This window comes from Gadus chalcogrammus, chromosome 16, assembly GCF_026213295.1.
Source record: "Gadus chalcogrammus isolate NIFS_2021 chromosome 16, NIFS_Gcha_1.0, whole genome shotgun sequence".
In the NCBI taxonomy this organism is placed as follows: Eukaryota; Metazoa; Chordata; class Actinopteri; order Gadiformes; family Gadidae; genus Gadus; species Gadus chalcogrammus.
The window spans coordinates 32,397,262-32,408,981 of record NC_079427.1 but is presented as its reverse complement, the minus strand read 5'-3'; the positions used below and the strand labels follow the sequence as shown (position 1 = coordinate 32,408,981).

Genomic DNA, 11,720 nt, shown 5'->3' with positions numbered 1-11,720 from the left:
CTAATTGAGTCACTGACATAGCGGTTATGTAAGGGATAATGAACACAGCACTTGACTAACCAAGGTTAATGTACGTTGAACGTGGGGCCATCTTTGACCTTTCTAAAGAGCCATCACAATGGGGAAACTCAACCAAGCAGTGCTGTAAACTGTTTCACATGACACTTCCTTTTGATCATAGAGGGAAATGGCAATGGATGAGCCATCCCACCTCCATGTCAACCTTCTCAAGGCCTTCTCGAGGGACAGACAAGGTTTTTATTAGGTATTCCTTTTGTAAGGTGCGCCACAAGGCTTTGACCATGGTAACTGAATTACGCAATTTTAACCCATAATTCCTTTAGATTGGAACAGACACTATAAGGGCGCTGTACAAGCGCAACTTGGAGCTGGACAACGATATAAAAGTCTTGGGTGAAAAAAAAATTGAAGATCGAGATCCAGCTCCTCGGAGAGGGTAGGCTATTTTTTAGATTTTTCTTTGGTTAAGCTCGACTGACTACTGAAATAATGTTATTTTTCCTACTTTCACAGCAACTGCATGGCGATGCGACGGCTAATAAATAAAATAATTGAAAAAGAGCAAATGTTTTTCCGTCCATTGTATTTATTGAACAAAAGTCACAATGAAGTTATGTGATTATCAAATGAAATGACACATTAACATTCATACCAAATGTAGCCTACTTAATAAGCAAAAACTAGAACCAAGTGATCTAGAGAGTTTCACCCAGTGTGTGGTTGAATATGAAATTTACGGAACACCACAGATTAGGGAATTGTAAACAGGCAGGACCCTGTAGTGAAACTAAACTAAAATCATTTCTGATATGTTGACATTCTGTGGGCAAGACCTTGGAAAATCTAAATGGTAAAAAAAGGCTCCAAAAGAGAACGTGCGTCCATTTGGAATAATTCCGTTAAATAAATCGCGTAATTAACGCGTTGACTTGCCCAGCCCTAAAAAAGAAAAGAAACAAACGCATCCTTCCAGAGGGAAACTAAACGAAACAAAATAACTAACCAAAAAACTGGTTAGCGATGGCCCGTCTGACCGCCGTTCCTGTGGGATGATCCATCGTGATGGGGTCCACCACATCATCTGCCACCAATGGCACATGTGGGGCTCTCTCTTGCGAATTGTTGCTATATTGTGGAGCACCACACAATGCCGGGATAATTTGGCCTCCCCTCTCCGGCTTGACCCTCAAACCACGGAGGCAGTTCAAGCGGGCCTTGATAACTCCAAAGGTCATCTCGATCCTCACCCGGCATGTGCTTAAGGCCCTGTTGAACCGTGGCCTCCGATTCACTCTGTTGGTCACCGTATGGTGTCATTAAGAACGGCATGCAGGCATACCCTCTGTCCCCAACAAGAATTCCATCATAACGGCCTATCAGAAAGAAAAATGTGATCAGTGCCTTAATCAACATTTACAGTTAGTGATCTTGTGTATTGCGCCCACACCTTGCTGAAACAGTCAGCAAAGACTTGACTCCCGAAAAAATACGGGAGTCATGGACCGAGCCAGGCCATTTCGCATCCACACTGGTAACCATGACTTGATTGTCACAAGTCATCTGAAAGCGGCATTTCTGTTACAATAGTTGGGCCATTATGAAGCATATAACAGTTTGAGTAGGCCTATAGCCCAGATAATAGGCCTACTTTACCTGCACATTGATGCTATGGGTTGACTTTCTGTTTACAAAGTCAGCCTCATGTTCCCCTAAAGGTCCAGTGATGGACATGCGTGCAGTCAATTGCTCCAATCAGTTTGGGGAATCCTAAAGGGATTATGTAGAATGTTACAAATGCAAACGTGTACACACTGGGCATTATTCCGTAACCTTGTGAATAAGTCCTATTCCATATGACATAAGAATTGGGACATTTTAAGCTACACATAAATGCACATCACTTGGGGAGACAAATATCCCGCACGCAGAAAGTCAAGACTGACGCGCTACCTCCACTCAGGTTTTATTTGACCTGAAAGTGTGTACAATCCTTCCTTGACAATTTCACTGGGCAAGAAGCTGGGAAACGTCACGAACATATGGAGAAAAATATTGAGCGCAGCTACAACCTTGCGTATAGCACGGCACACCGTATTTTTGCCAATATGTTCTGCATCACCAACTGCATGTAAATATGTGCCCGTGGCAAAAAAATCGCAGGGGAAACACAGACACACTGCGCAACAGTAAGTGCACGGCTTCTTTGTGTCGCATTGCCTACATACGGTCCAACAAGGTCGATCAGATAACGAATACCCTCTGATGAGAATCTGTATCTCTCATAAAGAATTTGGTCAGAAAATACCAAGGGATCAGTTCTGTCCCGAAAAACCCTCTGTCTCCGGAGAGACGCCTGTAAGATACGTGCGCCGAGGTCCACGGTAACACCCAAAAATGGTGACGCCATTGTCGGAGGAGGGGCTAGGAAGCTGCGCACGCCGATTTAAGTAGCCGATCTCCGGCTAGACTTATGCTGCTATCCATTTGGATTTACGAAGTGGTAAAGTCGCAAATCTCCCAGCTTTCTTGCGGCATTTCACTGAGGCAAGCCCCCTTTTGGTCGTAGTATCTCGTCGCTTTCAAAGTAGAGCGAGCAGAGCTGTACAACTCGCAAAGAAGATGGCTGCGCCCATAGTTAATGGGGGATGAGATGTATTTTCTTTCTATTTGTACCACGTTGGTGGTTTTAATGTCGTTTTTAAAACCTCTTACACACTTGATTTCATTGCTGCTTTAATCCGGTCACCAATATATGCATTGCACGGTCTTGCTTTGCGTGCAATTCAATGTAAAGTTTTGTTTTGAAGCTGGTTTGCTAAAGAGGCTATGTTGCTAATGATGACTAGCCTGCTACTACTCCCCCTCGTGGCTCGACAGAAACACAAATGGCAAACTGGAAGGCTGGAGCAAGGGAAATACGTCACGTTCTCGCTGAAGCTGGTCGTTCGTACCAGCGTACCATCCAAATGGATAGCAGCATAAGCCGAAAAGTTGCTCCCGACCAGGTTTGGTTGCGAGCATAAGTCACCATGGTGATACAGCGACGCTTAAAGAGATCGACCTTCGTGGTACAGCTAACCCAGGCTTTCAGCTCAACATACCTCGCTAACCCTCTAATCGAGCTTCTTGGTACAGGCCCCAGGACCACTGCTAATGGAGGTAGACTGTTTGACAATTTGGCCATGAGTGATTGACTAGCTGGAGTAGATAACAGGAAGTGTTGATTAGGAAGCTCCTCAGGTGTGTCTGGTTGAGGTGGAGAAGGAGGAGTCTACTAGCTCTGCCCATGAAATATTAACACAGATAAAAACCACACAGGGTGATCCCAGCTCCCTCTTGCATCCACGGCAGACTCTGTAACAACATGCTCTCCACCGCCCTCCACAATATGCTCTCAATTATATTTCCTCTCTACTGCCCTGCATCACTCTACATATTATACATTATATATTATACTCTCTGACGCCCTGCCTCCCTCTATCTTACTATTATAATAGTAGGCATTCGAGACATATTGCTCTTCCACACTTGGTCAAGTGCGCATGTGCCAAGCAGCCAGCAGCTCACACACAGACACACAAAGAGCATGCACATGTAGCAGGGTTAATGCTTCCCACTCGCCATTGCCAGCGAGATCCTTGCGCTGGCTGTGGTAGTGGGAGCCTTGGTTGGAGTGCTAGAGCTCCCCCTAGCGGAATGCGGGGGTTGTATTGTACGTTGCTGCCTCCTCTCCTCAGTCTATGTATACCCCGGCTGGGAGAGGTAGGTAGTCAGAGCAGTTAAATATGAATCCACACTTTGGCGATGTATTACGGGAGTCTAATTGTACATAATACTGTATTAATACTTGGTTGCTTGTACATATATATATTGTGTTCCTTGGAATCGGTTATTACATTTAAATGGACTTTAGGCTTAGGATCGCTAGCTTGGCTACCATGTGCTTTGGTCGTAGCTACTTAGCTAGCGTGGACTTCGCCAAGAATGTGTAGGCTACTTCAGCTTGTCTTTCTCCCATGTTAGGCTGCCATTGTGAGGGTTCTCAACGAGCATTTCCCCATGTTAAATATTCCACCAGGTATGTCACCAAACGCCCATTCAAATATTAATTTGTTTAATGTGATATTTATTTCCATGTAAATGGCTAGTCTATGTATACCCCGGCTGGGAGAGGCTGCCATTGTGAGGGTTCTCAACGAGCATCTCCCCATGTTAAATATTCCACCAGAATAAACGGCTGGCTGCCAATGGTTCCATCGTGGTCTCAATCACACAACGCAACGCGAGAGTACGCAACCGCTACAAATGGTGCCGTGACCCGTTCTTCTCTGCCTGTCTGCTGCGTCATTGAGGATCGCCATTCAACACGTGGCACGTGAGCACCGTCGACGTGGCCGTGCAGTGAGTCGCCCGTGCTGCTTCTAGTAGACAGGTTCAGTAATAAAAACAAAGAGGAATAGTTCGAACCAAGGGATATGGTTGCAGCCGACAATCTTGTAAAGATATGTGTTTTATTTTTTTTGTGTTTTATTTCATTTTTCTTTCTCCTTCTCGTGCACATAATGCAAATAGTTTTTTTTGCTTTTGAGTTGAACGTGACATTTGAACAGTGACGTGTAATTTGTTGTGTATGTGTTTTTATTTCTTTACTATTGTCACTGCATAACCGTACATTTTTTGGTTTTGGGAAATTGTGACTCATTGGAGATGGATGAGCTGAACTTATCTGCTTCAGGCAGGGGTCAGACATTTATGTTTAGCCCATCACTCCAGAAAGGAGGTTTTCGGGGGAGGCCCCTGACATCCACTCCTCAACAGGCCAAAGTGAATGGTGCTGAGGGTGGTGACGTTTCTTCTAGTGCTGATCAGTTAGCTGGTCCATCTGCATTTTCTGGGGGTAGGGATGTGGACCATGTCCCTGTGCATGTATTAACTGACTTAGTTAGGCAGATAGGGACTAGTATTGGGGAGAACATTGCCTCTTGTCTTAGGTCCGCCCCAACTGGTGATGTTACTTTGGCCCCTTCGACCATTGCTGATCTCTCTAAGATGAGCCTGACTGTTAGCCAGCATAGTGGTGAACCGCATCCCTTCAGGGGGGACAAGACGGACAAACTTTCGGTTTCTGAGTGGGAAGACTGTGTTAAAGTGTATCTGACTAAGAGGGATGTTCAGTTATGTGATCAGGCGGAAGAAGTAATGGGCAGGCTACAGGGTAGAGCACGTGATGTTGTGAGAGTGGGGGTGCGTAGCAAGCCTAGTTTGGTCTTACGGTTAGGTCCTCAGCCCATTTTCCACATACTCAAGCAACACTTTAGTGAGTCTATGACTTCTATGACACAAAGCCCTTAGAGAATGAAAGTGCTGTTGACTATTGGATCCGGCTTAACAAGGCACTCGACACAGCTACGGATGGGCTGAAAAGGCAAGGCAAAAATATTGATGACTCCTCTAGGGAAGTGACTGTCATGTTCATCACTCACTGTCCCGATCGAGAACTGTCTCTGGTCTTCAGCTGTAGGCCACTGGAGGAGTGGACTGCCATGGATGTGCAGGTACGGCTTGATGAGCACCATCACAAAAAACGTCTTCAGCAGCGCCATTCAGCTGCACGTCCAACAGACCACCTGCAATGTTCTCAGGCTGTTGATGCTGTGCATAGCCACGTGCAGACTGCATTGACTCCTACTGCCCAACCTGCCATGACCGGCAGGCCGGCGTCAGGTGAGAGTCATGTTCTTGGGCATATTGTCACTCTGCTGGAGCGTTTGTTACAGCGGGAGTCTCCTCAGCATTACGGGCAGCCTAGACAGAGACCTGTCGGTCGCACCCGGGCTCGGGGGCCATGCGCTATTTGTGGCTGCGACGACCATGACACTGCTTCCCACTGTCGGAACGAACGTCTATGCTTCCGCTGCCATGCTGCTGGGCATCAAGCTGCCACTTGCTCAGCCCCACCTGCTCCTGGTTCACCCACGCAGCAGGGAAACTAGCTGACCCGCACGAGGAGGGGTCTAGTGAAGGGTCAGCTGGCGCATCCCCATATGACGATGATATTCAGTCCGTTTTTTCACATGCTTGTGCGACAACGGACAGTGATTCAACTTTAATTTTTCAGAACACGCAGCGACTGACTGCGAAAGACAATCTTTTCTACACTAGTGTGATGATTCATGATGCTGTGGAGGTGCGTGCCATGTTGGACAGTGGTTCAATGGCCTGTTCTATGAGCTCACGCTTACTTCCAAAGCTGCAGGACGCAGGTGTTATTTCCCCTCACTCTGTTGCCCCGACATCAGTTGTGCTGATTGGCTGTGGAGGGTTGAGGACATGTCCTGTAGGTGTTTGCGAGCTGCAGATGAAAGTCCATGACTGCCAGATCTCCGTGCCCACACTCGTTGTGGATGGTCAGAGTGATGACCTGATTCTGGGCAGCAACGTTATAAAACACCTCATTCGAATGGCTAAACACCCTGGGAGTTTCGGGGAGACAGCATCTCTTTCACCTCAGGCGTCTGGTAAAGAGGACGGTCTTCTGCAGCTGTTGGCCACTGTGGAGAAATGGAGAGGCAGTGAAATCCCAGAAAAAGTGGGCACAGTCAAGCTGAAGCATGCCGTGACTTTAGAGCCTATGCGAGAACACTTAGTGTGGGGGCGCTTGCCTGGTCATGTGTGCCTCTCTGCTGGAAGCACACTGGTAGTGGAACCAAGTCAGTCACGAACAGTGCCACGGACCGTCATGGTAGGGCGACTGGTGACGCCACTATGGGGCGATGGTTGGGTCCCAGTGAGAATTATCAACCCCTCCAATAAACCTGTGACTCTAAGACGGAACTGCAAGATTGCTGACGCGTCCCCCTGTGTGGCACTTGAGGACTTTGACAATGACTATTTGTACAGGACTGACGAGACTGACAGTGTTGAATGTAATGTAGCCAAGACTACTGACCTGACTGACACGGGTAGCGAGAAGAGCTTGACAGTTGACTCTGAGCGCTCTATGCCCAGGCCTTGTAGGTCAGCCCTTCACGACTTGGGTCTGCAGGACATTGACTCAGCTGATTTGTCTCCATTCTGGAAAGCAAAGCTGGTTGATATGCTGACAAAGTATGAGTCCATCTTCTCTCGTCACAGCATGGACTGCGGTACAGCAAAAGGGTTTGTCCACCGCATCCGCCTGAGTGACAGCAAACCCTTCAGGCTGCCGTATCGTCGGCTGGCTCCATCTCACTATGACAAGCTCCGAACGGCTTTGAATGAGATGGAGGAGCGAGAGATCATAAGGAAATCTGCGAGTGAGTATGCATCGCCGCTTATCCTAGTTTGGAAAAAGAATGGAGACTTGCGTCTCTGCACGGATTTTCGCTGGCTGAATGCGCGTACCGTAAAGGATGCCCACCCTCTGCCTCACCAGGCCGACGCTTTGGCAGCTCTGGGGGGGAATACATTTTTCTCGACCATGGACTTGACCTCGGGATACTACAATGTGGAAGTACACGAGGAGGATAAGAAGTTTACTGCGTTCACCTCCCCATTTGGGCTTTATGAGTACAACAGACTCCCGCAGGGTCTGTGTAACAGCCCGGCAACATTCATGAGGATGATGATGGCTATCTTTGGTGACCAAAACTTCTTAAGCCTCCTCTGCTATTTGGATGACATTTTGGTTTTTGCTCCTAACGAACAGCTAGCTTTGCAAAGACTAGAAATGGTTTTTGAGAGATTGAAGGTGCACAATCTAAAGTTAGCCCCCAAAAAGTGCCACCTCCTGCGGCCATCTGTGAGGTTTTTGGGGCACATCATTGACAAACATGGCATTGCCACAGACCCTGAGAAGGTCAAGGCCATTGTAAATCTCAGCGAGAAAGACTTGATGGATGAGTCCGGCATTGTCCCATCTCCCACCAAGATAAGATCATTCCTTGGTATGGTTGGGTTCTACCAGCAATTCTTTGAGGGCTACTCGAAGATCAGCAAGCCCCTCTTTGCACTTACCTCTGGAGTCAAGAGGCCACGTTACAGTAAGGGGAAAAGGAAGACGCCTGTAACAAGGAAACTTACCTCTACTGACTGGACAGTGGAATGCGGAGAGGCTTTCAAGAGGCTAAAACTAGCGTTGCTAGATAATGCTGCTCTGGCTCACCCAGACTTCAGCAAGCCCTTTTTGCTCTCAGTGGACGCCTCCTCCAATGGTCTGGGTGCGGTGTTATCTCAACTGACTGAGGGGGATAATGTAGCACGTCCGATTGCATTCGCCAGCAAATCTCTCAACTATGGCCAGTCTCGCTACCCAGCACATAGGTTGGAGTTTCTGGCGCTCAAATGGGCTGTCTGTGACAAATTCAGCCACTGGCTGAGAGGCCACAAGTTTACGGCATGGACGGACAATAATCCGTTGACCTACATTCTGAGTAAGTCCAGACTCGATGCTTGTGAACAGAGATGGGTGGCTAAGCTCGCCCCGTTCGACTTTGAAATAAGATACATCCCCGGTCCTAAGAATGTTGTGGCGGACGCCCTCAGCCGGGAGCCTTTTGTGCAGCCCAGTATGCTTCATCGTCTCACCAGGGTCCCGTATGATGCACTCATGGAGGAGGCGAACGCCTTGAACCTTGACAGTGTGCAGGATGCGTTCCGTCAATCCTGCAATCCGCGAGTCATGCCATCTCTCAGCAGTGCTGTGGCAGTGTCCTTGGGCCCTTCCGTTTCCAATCAGGCCATCTCTGCTGTCTTGGAGCGGTCATTGGGCCAGGAGCATGTGCCTCCCCAAGCCTTTCTCCTTCCTCAGCTTGTGCAATCCATCCAACCACGTGAGCATTCCGACATCCGTCCCTTGCCTAAAGAGACGTTGATGGCTTCACAACGTGCAGACCCTTGCTTGAGTCGGGTGCTTCACTTTGTGGAGAGGCAGAGACGTCCATCAAGGCGTGAGCGTGGGCATGAGCCAGCTGACACTTTGAGGCTCCTCAGGCATTGGGAGAAACTTTCCATCAAACAAGGCGTCCTCTATCGTGTTTCGAAGGAGGTTGTCACACAGCGGAAGACGTACCAGTATGTTGTGCCCTTGGTACTGAGGGAGGAGGTCCTCAGAGGTGTGCATGATGAAGCTGGTCATCAAGGCCAAAGACGAACGCTCTACCTCTCTTGACAGAGATTCTACTGGCAAGGCATGGAGAGAGACGTGAAGGAATACGTGCGGTGTTGTCGCCGCTGTGTATTTAGCAAGTCTCCAGAGCCGGAGGGCAGGGCGCCACTCTAGAGCATAGTGACATCTAGGCCTCTCGAGTTGGTTTGTATTGACTTTTGGTCGGCTGAAGATTCTTCTAACAAGTCACTTGATGTGCTTGTTGTTACCGACCATTTTACCAAACTGGCTCAGGCGTACCTCTGTCCAAACCAGTCAGCAAAAGCTGTTGCAAATCAACTTTGGAACAACTTCTTCTGTGTATACGGCTTTCCTGAGCGCATACATTCGGACCAGGGGGCCAACTTCGAAAGCAGTCTTATAGCCGAGATTCTCATTGCTGCTGGTGTCCAGAAATCGCGCACCATCCCGTACCACCCCATGGGCAATGGAGCTGTTGAGAGATTCAATCGCACCCTTGGTGGAATGATAAGAGCCTTGCCGCCCAAGGCCAAGCACAGGTGGCCGCAGCATCTGAAATCTCTCACCTTCGCCTATAATGCTACAGTGCACGAGACCACAGGGTTTGCTCCATTTCAGCTGATATTTGGGCGGACACCCAGGCTGCCAGTCGACCTGTTGTTTGGGTCTGTCCTTCAGGATGATCAGCTGGTGGGTTATGACGCCTATGTGCAGGGTCTCAGGCATGATCTGGCAGAGGCCATAAAAATCGCTCAGACCTCCTCTACTAAACAGCAGCAGAGACAAGCTGCCTTATACAACAGGAAGTTCAGGGGCGCGGCTGTGGAAGTTGGAGACAGGGTTCTTTTAGCCAACAAAGGAGAGCGTGGGAAGAGAAAGTTGGCTGATCGCTGGGACAGTCACCTGCACACTGTTGTGGAGAAACACGAAAACACACACACCTTCAGGATCAAGAACTGTACAACGGATCGAGAGAAGGTGGTCCATAGAAATTTGATAATGCCTGTCAATTTCTTGCCTATCCCACCTGGGTCCGAAAATGACGGTTCCTGTGTGAGTGACTTTGCTACAGATGATTCCTTTCCGGATGGTGATGTGGGTTCTACCGTCCTGCCTGATTGTGATTCAGAGGACAGGACTGTTTCTTGGATCTCACGACTCCCAGACTCTAATGGAGATCCGCTGGATGCCTTGTTGGCTGACAGACCTGTGCGGACTGTCTCTTGTGACGCACCTCTTGGCCTGGAGGAGAATGTTGACCCTCCGGCCCAGACTACCTCCTGTGACTTACCTGGGGATGCAGACGATTGGACAGTTCCACCTGACTTGACGGCTGACGTTGACTGTCCTTCGGACCAGACTGACTTGCGACTTGACCCAGTGTCAGCACCTGTTTTGCGGTCTTCTGTTGAAGGTTCCCTGACTGTAGATAGGGTACAGCATCCTCAGCCCGATACTGCTGGCAGTGATATAATGCTAGGTGTGAGATCTAGATGTGGGAGGATTGTCAGGCTCATCCAAAATATGCACCAGAGAGTTTTGGCTGGGTTCTAAGGTTTATGGATTTTGATTTTTCTGATTTTATTTATTTTATTTATTTATTTTTGTGGATATTAAAATGCCGTTTTTTTTTTTTTTTTTGGTTGTTTTTCCTTTCTTCCTCAGAAGGGATAAAGCTCTGAATGGTGCAGGGACCTGTGTGACATAGAATGTTGTGGGTCCAGGTGGTCGTCGACTGTACTGTGTAAATGATGTGGTATCAGGTAGCCTAACATGTAAACGGGCATGTTTTCCTATGGGTGTTGGGAGGCTTTGCCGCCTTCCTCATTCTAATTCTTCAGGGATGGTCACTGACTGGAATGCTTGATACCTGTAGTATGAACAGTACTGAATTTTTGTTTTGTTATTCACTGTGTATTTGTATGTTGTTTACTGTGCCTGATTTGGTTTGTTTCAGGGGTTCTCACAGCACTTGTATGGTTGTTCTTTGGATGGGCAAGTGGAAATCAGTAGAGGGGAATGTAGCAGGGTTAATGCTTCCCACTTGCCATTGCCAGCGAGATCCTTGCGCTGGCTGTGGTAGTGGGAGCCTTGGTTGGAGTGCTAGAGCTCCCCCTAGCGGAATGCGGGGGTTGTATTGTACGTTGCTGCCTCCTCTCCTCAGTCTATGTATACCCCGGCTGGGAGAGGTAGGTAGTCAGAGCAGTTAAATATGAATCCACACTTTGGCGATGTATTACGGGAGTCTAATTGTACATAATACTGTATTAATACTTGGTTGCTTGTACATATATATATTGTGTTCCTTGGAATCGGTTATTACATTTAAATGGACTTTAGGCTTAGGATCGCTAGCTTGGCTACCATGTGCTTTGGTCGTAGCTACTTAGCTAGCGTGGACTTCGCCAAGAATGTGTAGGCTACTTCAGCTTGTCTTTCTCCCATGTTAGGCTGCCATTGTGAGGGTTCTCAACGAGCATTTCCCCATGTTAAATATTCCACCAGGTATGTCACCAAACGCCCATTCAAATATTAATTTGTTTAATGTGATATTTATTTCCATGTAAATGGCTAGTCTATGTATACCCCGGCT

General features: G+C 48.0%; 1 pseudogene; it reads right to left on the bottom strand.

Moving 5' to 3' along the window:
* Positions 1-1,019: 1,019 nt before the first annotated feature.
* On the bottom strand, positions 1,020-3,165 carry LOC130405714 (putative nuclease HARBI1; annotated as a pseudogene).
* Between the last annotated feature and the right edge of the window lie 8,555 nt (positions 3,166-11,720).